Source organism: Panthera onca, chromosome A1 (genome assembly GCF_046562875.1).
Source record: "Panthera onca isolate mPanOnc1 chromosome A1, mPanOnc1 haplotype 2, whole genome shotgun sequence".
Taxonomy (NCBI): Eukaryota; Metazoa; Chordata; class Mammalia; order Carnivora; family Felidae; genus Panthera; species Panthera onca.
Window position 1 is genome coordinate 88,514,752 of NC_138339.1, and position 12,547 is coordinate 88,527,298.

At 35.1% G+C, this 12,547-nt stretch overlaps 1 protein-coding gene across 3 annotated transcripts in view; it reads left to right on the forward strand.

Moving 5' to 3' along the window:
* The window catches only part of TMEM161B (transmembrane protein 161B), a 71,476-nt gene that overhangs the window by 6,890 nt on the left and 52,039 nt on the right, over window positions 1-12,547 (forward strand). The window contains exon 2 of one of the 3 annotated variants that reach the window (XM_078448310.2): window positions 6,388-6,511. The exons of the other annotated variants lie outside the window; for them this stretch is intronic. The gene's annotated coding sequence lies outside the window, so the exon portion shown is untranslated. The remainder of the gene's footprint in view (window positions 1-6,387; window positions 6,512-12,547) is intronic. 3 annotated transcript variants of the gene reach the window in all.

Below are 12,547 nucleotides of genomic sequence, written 5' to 3' on the forward strand. Positions count from 1 at the left end.
TAAGTAGAAGTATGTTAGGTGGGTAAGAAATTGAATTTTACTTTTCCTCATTTTATTTAAGTAAAAGTATTTATGTACCCTACTTACATTAACTCATTTAAATCTTCATGAAGTATTTAATCTTGGATTTTTTTTTTCCACCTCCACTTTTTTACCTGCTTTTTTTTTTTTTTTTTTTTTTTTTTTTTTTTTTTTTTTACCTCTATTCCACAGATGTAAAAATGGAGACACAGCAAGATTAGAGTAACTCTTCCAAAATGAAACAGTTATTGGTGGTGGAATTTGACTTGAACGCAGGCAGTTTGGCCATTGTATTGTTGTGCCAGTCTTGCTGTTTACATTTGATAGGTTTCAACTTATGAGAGGAGTCATTTCCAGAACATTTTCCTATAGAAACAACATTAGGGTGTTATATTTCTAGAAAGTCTTTCCCAATCTAGTTAATAACTTCTATTACATCTCATATACTATTAAAGAAATCAATCATTACTGTCATTCATAGCACTAATGATTAGCCTAATTCAAGTGCCAAACAGGTCTGACATTGCTGCATTCACTCAAAATAAGAATTCAGTCCTTCATATTCTCTTCACCTTAATTGCATCCAGTTAAGGCACTCCTTCTGTACAGTGTTAATTTCCATTGCGCCTCTAGTATAGACTTGTAGTAACATTGATGAGGTGAGGAGCAATTAGAGAACTGGAGATGAATTGGAATTTCTTGTCATTGTTAAGTATCTAGTGTGCTAAAAGCCTGTCTCAGCCCATTTCTTTTCCTGAGGGCTTCTAAGGATTGGCTTGCTCATATTCTTTCACTTGGACTACCTGTTGCTTATAGCTAGAACTTAGTTTTCTCCCTGAGTTGCAAATAACATAGTATCATAGGGTACCTTGCATTCCCTACCATATGGTCAACGCACATGATAAAGGTTATTACTACCAGTAAATTTTTTTAAAAGTCACCTTGCCATGTTACTTTACTTCCAGCTGACCATAACTGTTTACTTATCATAAAGGTCTTTTAGGGAAAAAAGTTGAAGCTCTGGATGATATTGATGAGTCTTTGCAATACATTCTTGGAAGTAGAGAGGTTTGGATTGTGAAGAAGAGATGAGATGGAAAATAATAAGGGACACTAGAGAGAGAAAGGGAGACCTTTCTCCTCCAGAAGTTAATTATGAAGAAAGAACTTAAACAAGCTGTTCTTCTCTGTATTATAAATATATGAGTATAGATTGCCATCATATGATGTCACAGATAAGGCACTATAAGGCTATGGTAGGCTATGGCTTTTTTTTTTTTTAAATAAACATGATACTTTTTTTGATAAGTAGTAGACGCCTTTTGAAATACTAATCTGATTGCTTATTTTTTTTATGTAGTTATCTGTGTCTGCCCTTTACACAGTGCTTAGCTGATTTTTGTTATCTTTCACCATTTGATTGCCACTGTTTGCCCAAATACAATGATTTACCTAGCAAAGCAATGCCACACTTTCCTGCTTTTTTGTTTTTCCTAAAAGAAAAAGTCATATTGGAGGATTCTGCTCCATCATGACTTCATTAAGTTCATTATGTTTGTTAAGTATTTTTATCATTTCAGAAGATTTTAGTCATTTTTATGATCAGTATAAATGATTGATTAAAAATGTTTCCAATTCTTTGTGATTTATGGGCATATGTATTCAAATATGAATGTTTATGTCTTTTGTTTCTGAATATAGTCTTGCTCAAAAGAGAAGCCATGACTTTTTTTCCTGAAAAGTTTTACATTATTAATAGTTACATTCATTAGTAGAATTTTCTTAACTTTAAATTCTTGCTTATTGTCTTTTCCCTTCCCTGTATTAGGTTAATTAATATTAGGACAGTGAAGCTTCACTTTATCATTTATTACCAGACAGCTTTGTTGGTTGGGTGGGTCAGATGCTAACTAGAATTAGAATTAATTGTAAACTAAGTCTGTTTTCTAATCAGGAGGGACAGATAAGAAAGCTTTGGTAACATTCATTGTAATGTTAAATCATAACTAACTGAAACATTAGTTGGTTAAGACTAACACTATTTTTGGGGCACCTCAGTGTCTCAGTTGGTTAAGTATCTGACTCTTGATTTCAGCTCAGGTCGTGATCTAATGGCTTGTGAGATCGAGTCCTTCATTGGGCTCTGAACTGGCAGCATGGAGCCTACTTGGGATTCTCTCTCTCTCTCCGCCCCCCCCCCCCCCCTCCCCTGGTCGGTCTCTCTCTCTCTCTCTCTCTCTCTCTGTAAATAAATTAAGTAAATAAATAAACTTTAAACAACTGTTTTCTAACTTGATTCTGTTATTCATTGAGTACTTTTGATTTTGATAGAGAGCTTCTCAATCATATTAGAAGTATTGAAGGTCATCATAGTTCTTTCTCTTGATAGTCACTGAAAAAGAACATTTCAGATCATCAAGAAAAGGAATCCTTTAGTAGGTAGAATTGGCCAAGTATCTGAGATAAACTTAAAAAACAAAACAAAATAATATTGTAAAACTCTTGGTATTCACAAGTTTCCTGAGAGAAATTCCTGCAAACCACTAACTGAGGGAAGAATGCTGGGCAGTGGGCTAGGTATACTCCTTTACATCAGAGCTTGGAGCTCTGATTTACTTTCAGGTCTCCTATAAATGTTAGCTCATTTAATCCTTATGAAGAAGGGATAATTGTTCCTATCAGCAGTAACTACACAGGCTTTGACGATGCTTTAGAAATGGTAGGTGTGTGAATGCCAGTAATCCATTGTGTTTTTAATTAAAATAACTGCAATCATCAACAATAAGATCTTTTAAGAACTTGGAGATCATTTGCCAACTCATATCTTTTGTAGATAAGAGTGAGTCCCAGAGAGAGCTAGCTCGTCTATCTGTTATTAGTGACAGCGAAGTTCTTTGATTCTAGTATGGTTAATTATTCAGTACATTAAAATATTTACAGTAAGTGCATCTTTCCAACAGTTACCATTAGGAGTGCACCTTAAATTTTCTTGGCTTTTGTGTGTGGCTTAAAATTTAGAGTTAAGCTAAAATTTTTATTTTAAATTTGTTTTGATGACGTTTTATTAGTGTACTTACCAAAGTTGTCGTTCTTAGTTTGTTTAAAAGAAAGTATTTGTAACACAGACTTAAATTGCATTAAATTGAGAGTATTGTCTTATAGAAACAGACTACTTTCTCTGAGATACAGTGTATTGTCTTTTGATCTTAAAGTGAATAATTTTCTTTTTTATGCTAAAGTTTAGTGCTTGGCACATAGGAATTGAATGTAGTGAAGGACAGTAGGCAAATTTATGCTTTATCCTTTTATTTCATCTAAAAGGTAGTATTCAATATATATTGAAAACCTGCCGTGTTAGGCACTTTCCGGGGAGTTGGATTAGGGCTCAAGAAATGAGATGAGTAGTTTCATTGGAGGAGAGATCCGTAAATTGTTGGTCACAGTTGAGCGTGATAAAGTCTGTTTTGGAGTGATGTATATGCTTTTTTTTTTTTTTTTAACAAGGAAGGTTTTATAAGGGAAGTGAATATTGAGGGATGGGTAGGAATTGGTTTGAAGTTGATGATCCATAAATGCTAAATACAAATTTATTAGTTGTAATTAATAGCTTCTTTGGATATAGATCTATAGGGGTATTTTCTGTAATGTCAGAAAATACAGTTAAGGAAGAGTACTACATTTAAGAATGCCGTCTTCCATTGAACCTTTTATTTGTTACTTATTAGTACTATAATGGAACATTTATGAATGTCTTAGAAAAAGGTGAAGTGGCTTGTTACCATCTTTAAAAATATTGCATTCTTCACCAACATTTTTTTTAAAGATTTTTTAAAAATAAGTGTTTATTCCACACTGTATGTTAGCCAATTTGACAATAAATTATACTTTAGAAAATTAAATAAATGTTTATTCATTTTTGAGAGAGCATGAGCATGAGAGAGGTAGGGGCAGAGAGAGAGGGGGCCAGACGATCCGAGGCTAGCTCTGCACTGATAGTAGCGAGCCCCATGTGGGGTTGGAACTCACGAACCATGAGATGATGGATGACCTGAGCAAAAGTCAGACACTGAGTCACCCAGGCATCCCTAAAGAGAATTTTTTATTTTTATTTACTTATCTTTTATTTATTTATTTTTATTTATTTTATTTTTATTTATTTATTGAGAGAGAGAGAGAGAGAGAGAGAGTGCACACAAGTGGGGGAGAGGGACTGAGGGAAAGAGAGAATCTTAATCAGGCTCCATGCTCAGTGTGGAGCCCAACACCAGGCTCAATCCCACGACCCTTGGATCATGACCTGAGCTGAAATCAAGAGTTGGACACTCAACCTCAACCAACTGAGCCACCCAGGGACCCCTCTTCATCAACTTTTTAATGACTAAACAGTTATTGCTTTATATAAGATCTTGCATAATTCATTCAAAGTAACTGGAAAACTATCTTTTAAAATAAACAGCTGTTAATTTCAACACTAATGTTGAGATAGTTAATGAATTGTATTTAACTAGAATGCCCTCTGTTCTTTTGAAAATGTCTATTTTTGCCCTATGTTGGTTGGTCTTCCACTTTGCCTTACCAATTTATGTCAAGAAACATGTCTTCTCAAGTTTATTTATAAATTTAATGAAATTCCAAGGAATGGTTTTATATCGTCATCTTAAGCAAGAAGTCTGGAGTTGTTTTTGAATATAGTTATATCAAATTCATGCATGCTCCTATGTTGTATGTGTTATTAAGATATTAAGGATGTACTAAGGTATTTTATTGAGAATTTTTGATTTTTGGCCTTAAAGTACGTTAAATTTCTTACTCTCAGTTGGAAAATAGCAAACATTTCTGCTCATACTTTTTACTTTAAAGAATTAAAAGCACATTTTGTGCTGTGAAGCACGATGCTGGCAAATCAAACAAATTCTGTAAGCAATTAAATTCGAAAACCCATTTAAATTCAAATCAGAGCAGTTGGTAATTATGTTTTACAGTTTTCTTTCTCTGATTTTACCTTCTTATTTATATAATTCTATTGGTAGTATTATTTTGAGGTGTATGAAGTTGCTGTTTGGTAGGTCAGAACAGTTAAGTATCTGTGATTTCATTAGATTCGTTTAACAAATCTATATTAAATCAGTAGGTGACCTTATTCTTTCGCTGGTTTTCTATCAAACCCTTTGATTATTTTCATTTTGTTTATTCAGCAAAGTTTTCCTTTTCTTATTTTCAGACCTGTTTAACTGTCTGTAAGGGCTGGGGCTAAGTAAGGACCAGGGTACTCACATAATGAAGCCTAAGATTCTAGAAATAGTCTATTGGCAAGAATTCTCCTTGCTTGTTAATGATTGTTTAAGGCTGCTTTTACCTGCTTTGGCATTATATGGAAGAGTTTCTCATCTTGATTAAATCTACACAGCCCTTAAACCTATTAGAAGTAATCTTTATTATTATTATTTTTTTAACCAGCTTGAGTCTGTCAGTCATCCACATGTATATCACACCTTTCTTCCTGAGTTTCTAGACCTCTTCTCAGTCACACTGCCAAGATCCTGAGCTTGGTTTGTTTATTCTTCAAAGTCTCTCAAACTTTGTCCATTCAGGTTTTAAATTTAATACATCTCTACACTACTTGTACTTCTCTTCAGTAGGACACGTCTCATAAAGTTTTTTTCAGCTTGCACCTTTGGTCTCATCTATTTCTGAATCTTAAGTGATTAAATTCCCACAAACCCGTCTCTAGAACATTCAGCACCCATCCAACATTGGTTCCTTCCCTTTTGCCTTAAGCGTGTTTATTTTCCTCCTTATGAGGGTATATTTTAAATGTATTTTCTTTGTCAACCATTCTAGTATCCATCAGATTTTCCTGTTATTGCTCAGTTTCTTCAAAGAATAATTTTTTCCATTATTTCCATCTAATCTTTACATAATTGCTTAAGTTTTATTCTTATCTGCTGATACTTCCCTTACAGGGATAATTAATAATTTTATGCCTAATTCCCTTTTTTCTCTAAAAATTTTAATTTTTTGGTTTTTCTCTTCTTTCTTTCTTTCTTTCTTTCTTTCTTTCCTTTCTTTCTTTCTTTCTTTCTCTTTCAAGCTCTGTGCCCAGTGGGGGACTGAACTCACAACTCTGAGATCTGGAGTTGTACACTCCACTGACTGAGCCAGCCAGGTGCTCCTGGTTTTGCTTTTGTTTTTGAAGCTGTCTTAGTTCAGGCTTTTTGGTGTTCATTGGATTATTTCAGAGGGCTTCTAATTTACCTCTTTGCTTCCAATTACTTTTCACTTTAATTTTCTACTTGGTGGCATAGTTATCTTTCCAAAATATATATATCTTTCCAAAATATATATAATGGATTTGGTTCATTCCAGTCTTAAGATCCTGAACTTATTTCCGAGTACCTGAAGAAAAGTCCATTATGTGCAACCCCTATCAAAGTCTAAAGCATGTGGAATTGCTCATTGTTTTGGATCTTGCCATTTACTCTCTGTACAGGTTGGTGTATCTGTCTAAACTTTTTTCTTTTTCTGTGTGAGAGTGGGATACTTCTTTAACCTTTTAACACTAATTCACATGTCACCTCTGTGAACCAGTCTTTCCCAGCTCTCCCACTTGGATTTAATCACTGCCTTTCTTGGGGTGCTCCCATAACACTGGCACTGACCTCTACCATACCACTTATCACATATTATTTGTAGGTGGCAGTCAGGAGTGGTTAACACTGTAAGAGTTTGATACAAACACCTGATGCAAGATATGAGTTATTCTCTAACCTTGAACTTAGATATGGATTGGTTCCAAGACCTAAGATAGACTAGATTGTAGCCAAAGCAGTGGTATTTACATATTGAAAGATAGAATAGTTTTTATCTAGGTTTTTGTCTTTGGAAAGAGTATATCAATTGGAATGCAGTTTTATCAGTTGAAAGTCTAGAAGTTTAGCCAGATTTAAACATATTTATCCATATCTATTTAGGGTCGAGAGTATTTTACCCCCTAGCTATTCTGTATATTCAAACTTCAGCACTGAATGAATGAGCTATCCCTCAGTGCTGCCTTTTGGTCTCAATCACTACTCACCAAGCAGCCTACTTATTATTTGACCTCCATAGGATCATTAAGACAGTGATTGAATGGAACACTTAGTGTACTTTAACATCTGATCTACTTGATAGTTTATGTTTCACTGTAAATTAGTTGATAAAATTCTTACAACCTGATTATTGCCAGTCTGTTTCATGTAGATTGGTTGTACCAGTGAAGGCGTTTTTTGTGTGTGTTCTGAAAAGCTGAGAATGTAGCTAAGTTGCTGTCCTTGGGAGGCCTGCCTGAGGCTTGATGTTCCTGCAGTTTTCATGCACATTGTCTCTAGGATTCTACAATCACCCAAACCAAAATATCCTGAAAATATCTTTGAGATTGTCTTCATTTTTATTCTACAGTTGTTTTCCTTCATGTTCATTCACAAAGTTTGATTGGTTTTCTTCTGACATACTTTATCTTTTTTTTTTTCTTAGTTTGAACTGCTTCTACGTTAGTCTTAGGTTTTCTTTTTAATTAATATATTTCTATGTCTCATTTTTCTTATATGTTACTGGCATTATTTCATCTTCCTATCCTGTTTGCTTAAAAGTCTTCCAAGGTGATCTTATGTGTCCTCTTGGTTTTGAAGACTCAACAATGTTAGATTCTGTCTTCATTTTATTTCCTCCAATTCTTTGCCCTATAATACAAAAAGCCTGCTTTGGTTGAGCTAAGATTTTCACTGTTGCATGGTTACTCTCTGTTCACATTTTCGTTTAGCCTCGAATTCCCTCTTACTCTTTATCTCTGTGATATTAGTTTCCATGTTAGGTTTCACTCTATGAAACTTTTCTTTCTTCTTCTTCATTTTTTTTTTTTTTTGTTGCTGTTTTATTATTTTTGAGAGAGACAGAGTGTGAGTGGGGGGAGGGCCAGAGAGAGAGAGGGAGACGCAGAATCTGAAGCAGGCTCCAGGCCCTGAGCTCTCAGCACAGAGTTCATTGTGGGGCTCGAATCCACAAACCATGAGATGATGACCTGAGCTGAAGTCGGGGGCTTAACCGACTGAGCCACCCAGGTACCCCATCTATGAAACTTTCATATGCAGTTTGTTCAGTTTCTCTAGCTTTTGTTCATAGTACTGTCCAATTTTGTCCTGCAATACTGTCTTAATTTGTTGGTAACTAGTATGATAATCTTGGATTTTAAGTTCTGTTAAGACATATTCTTTTGCAGTGTTGCCATTCATTTAGTTGTTCAACAAATATCAAATGCCCTATTGTATGCCTTGAACTATTCTAAATGTCATTGTGCTAAGTATTTGGGATTTAAGTCTGTGAAACACAAAGTTCCTTTGCCAACTTCTTGATAACAGCCAGCAAGATATTGGATATATGTTAGGCAGATAGCCTGTACTTGTAAATTAAATTTTTATTTGCTTTTCCTATTTATAGATATAAATAATTTCTACAGTGATATAATTTGGATTTGTATCATTTTTCACATTGTTTGACCGAGACCCTAACTAATTCGTCACATAATATATGGTGATATACAGTTCTTATCACCAAAGTAAGAGAGATTATACCTGCAGTACTGCTACTGACTTTAGCACAGTTCTTCCTGTCATACCTGAGCTTAGCTATCTTAGTGCTGCGGGGTTAGCAATTTTTGTTGAATACTGATCTGATCCTACTACTTCTCATGGGTTTCCTGTTGCCTTTAGGTTACATTCTAAACCCTTTAGTTTTGAAGCAGATACCACTGATGGCTCATTCACTCAAGCTGAGCTCATTGGATTTTGACTCAGGCTTTAACATCCAAAATGCCCTTTCATAGGTTTTTACCCTTAATAATTTCTTTCTCTCTCTCATTTTACTGTGTTCTCAGAATCTTCTGCCTATCCTCTCATCACTTTGTATCGTAATGGTCCCTTTACTCTCCTAGTTCCCTGGCTGCTCATTGGTGACTGGGACTCTGCTATTTCTCCCTATTGCATTTGAGTGATCTAATGCTCAGCACATGTACTTTGTTGCTCATTAAATGTTCATCGAATGGGCTGAATTGATTTAGTGGAAAAAGCTTTAGGTTGGAAATTAAGGGTCTGGGTTTTGGATAAGTCTAACTTTGATCTTTGTTGTTTGAACCCTGATTTCCTCATTTATAAATTGCTCAGAGATAGTTTAAGTGCTCAAAGTGTGAATTCGAAGTTTTATGTAAATCTAGGTTGAAATAACAAAATGTATACCTTTAAATTATTTGAGCATCTCTTAAGTCTATCTCAACATGTCTAGCTATCAGTAAAAGATATAAACAGTCAAGAGACAAAAATTAGGAAGGTTATTGGGTAACGTTGGGTGCTCTGATCAGATGAGGGGCCACCAAATGTGGGGTGTCCCAATTGGATGGGGACCGGTGGCAAGGCAGTGAAGAATTCATCCAAGGCATAAGGAGATAGAAGTTTACTGAATACACTCAAGGGAGTGGCTGGCAGGACAATAGAGCAGAGGCTGCCATAGGCATTGGTGAGGGGCCACATTATAGGGTGGAGTGAGGGAATGTGGGGACTTTGGAATTTCCCCTTTTTTGGTAATCTTAGGAATTGTGCCTGGTTGTAATTGGTCAGTTAGGGCCTATACTTATTTTGAGGTGGGTTGCTTAATGAGCTTGTTTGCAATCAGCTGGGTGGTCTGTCGTTGCTATGGGCCCTTTTGCTTTACTCAGGTTAGCTTTGCTCAAGCCTATTGCCTAAAAACAGCCTCTATAGGTAATATCCTCTTTCCTTTTTCTCCCTTCTAATTTATTCAGGGAGATTATACTTGAAATCGTTTGGGGGTGTCTGAGTCCCAAGTGTATATGCAAATATGCCTTCTAATGTTAAACAGCATGTGCTTTGTTTCAGTTGGTTAGCAGGAGAGCTAGTTTAATGAAACAAAACAAAATGTCAACTCTACTAAGTCTGACACAGTATTCTGAGTTTTATTTTCCGTATTGACAAGCAAGACAAAATGTTGATGTTTGATATATTTTATTTCTTGGAGAGTTGTTTAATTTTCCTTGGTAAGAACTTTTTAAACCTACCCAGAAATGATTACTGACAAAACTTGAAATGATTATTCTTCTAGAGACTAAAGGCAAATAACTTTGTCTTGCTCTTCATGGCTTCAGGTTAATAGATAATAGAAAGTTATCTTAAGTTCAAACCTAAGTTGCCGTAGTATTTCACCCATCTTGGGTCATATGAGCTATTTCACGAACATGTTTTCCCACTTTTAGTTATCAAGAGAATCAGGGCCTACTGGCAATGAATCTAGACAGAAACCATTACTTTGGTTAAATTTTGATGCATTAATAAAAGCATTAGGGCTACTTGAGTCATTGATCCATGTGGTTGTGTTTGAGACTTGAGCCATGATGGACTTTGTAGCCTCACTATATCTCTCCCCAGTTTAACAGTTTTCTCTTGTGAAATATTTGATTGTTTATGGCTAAATGTATTTAATCATTGTCTTTAATTAAAAATGAGAAATATTCAGGGAATTTTATTTTTTAAGTTAAACAGTTCAGTAATCCTGCTTTTGTATAAACTTAGGCATACATAGGCACACCTGAGTGGCTTAGTCGGTTGAGCGTCCAACTTTGGCTCAGGTCAGGATCTCATGGTTCATGAATTGGAGCCTGGAGCCTACTTTGGATTCTGTCTCTCTCTCTCTCTCTCTCTCTCTCTCTCTCTCTCTCTTTCTCTCTCTTTGCCCCTTCCCCGCTTGTGCTCTGTCTGGCTCTCTTTCAAAAATAAACAAACATTAAAAGAAAAAGCTTAGGCATACATAGATACTAAGTTGGGCAGTGAAGGCAGGTTATTGGAATGATTTTTATTTATTTTTAGAATGGTTTGTTTCTAAATTTCAAATTGTTGTGTCCCTTAGTTAATGAGTTGAATATTTTTATACTTTAACACATTAATCCCTAGAATGTACACTATAATTGCTAATTTCATAGTAATGTCTCAAAAGTTTATTTAAGTTTAGTATTAATCTATTAAATTGATAATATATAACTGGTAACATACAATATAATAATTTTGGTGAAATAATTTCCACATAATCTTACCTCTCTAAAAATTAGATAACATTCCAGGAAAGATTCATTGACTTCTATTAGAAAGTCAGAAGAAGACTGACTTATATAATAATACATTTAGGACAGTATATAGATGAGCTTTGGGGAAAATATTTCTAGCTTTGTTTAAAAAGGTAGAAGTGGCAGGGTGCTTTGGTGGCTCCCTGAGCCACTGGACACTGTTAAGTGTCCCGACTCTTGATTTCAGCTCAGGTCATGAACTCACGGTTCATGAGATCGAACCCCACATTGGGCTCTGCACTTGACCGTGGGGAGCCTGCTTGAGGTTCTCTCTCTCTCTGCCCCTATTCCACGTGTGCACCCTCTCTGTCCCAAAATAAATAAGTAAATTTAAAAAAGAAATCTATTTGAAAGAAAAAGTGGACGTGGCATAATGAATAGTGTTCAGGTTACATTTTTGCCTTGAACATTTTTTAGTCAAACATTAGCTACTACATTGAGAACGGTGTTTGCCCTTCTTGGTGTTCTCTTTAATTCTTCCTTTGCCTCTATATTTGATAAACTTTTGAATTCTGCACAAAGATACCAGAATGCATTTCTCTTCTCAGTACCAGAGATACCACTGTAATTTAAAGCTTCATTATTTCTGGTCTGGGCCATTGTAGAAACCCAGTTCATATTTCTAATTATCCTCAATCCGGTTTGCTGATACTTGTTTTTGCCTTTGCATGGTTTACATCTTCACTTCTGCATCTATCAGCAATATCATGCTTAGTGATTTGAAGCAAAAGGAGAGAGTTGAGCAAAATACCTCTCTTTCACTGTTCATCACATTCCATCATATATATTTCCCTATCAGTCTTCCTGAAATGCCATTTAATACCTGTAACACTTACTAGATATGACTAAAATATGATTTCTGCTATTAAGGAGTTTACACTCTAATAAATTGGTATATGTATATTTGTGAGAGATTGTACTAGATGACCTTGAAGATTCTGTGATACTATCACTTATTTCTTTAAAGACTAGATTGAGGTTCGCTTGGTCCACAAAACTTTTCCTGACTAAAAACTTATCTTCTGCTTTTAAGTCTATAATCTCAAATAGACCAACCTTCTGACATACTTGCTAATATATTTCTTGGCCTTGTTCTGCCTGAAAGAGTTCTTTGTAATGGCATTCATTGTATGGAGATTGCAGAACTTCTATCACAAACTACACAGAAAATAGGGTAGTAAATTCAAGTGATAGGAAATGTGAAAGTAGAAAGGTAAAAATGTAACCTTTGATGTTAGGTGAATATAAAAGTGGTCTGAACCTTAACCCAGTTGGTAAAATTTAAGGCAGTAAAATATCCACAGTAAAACGAGAGTTGAGGCAGGTTTCAAAAGCATTTTAAAAGCCGTCCTGTTTAAGAACCACTTT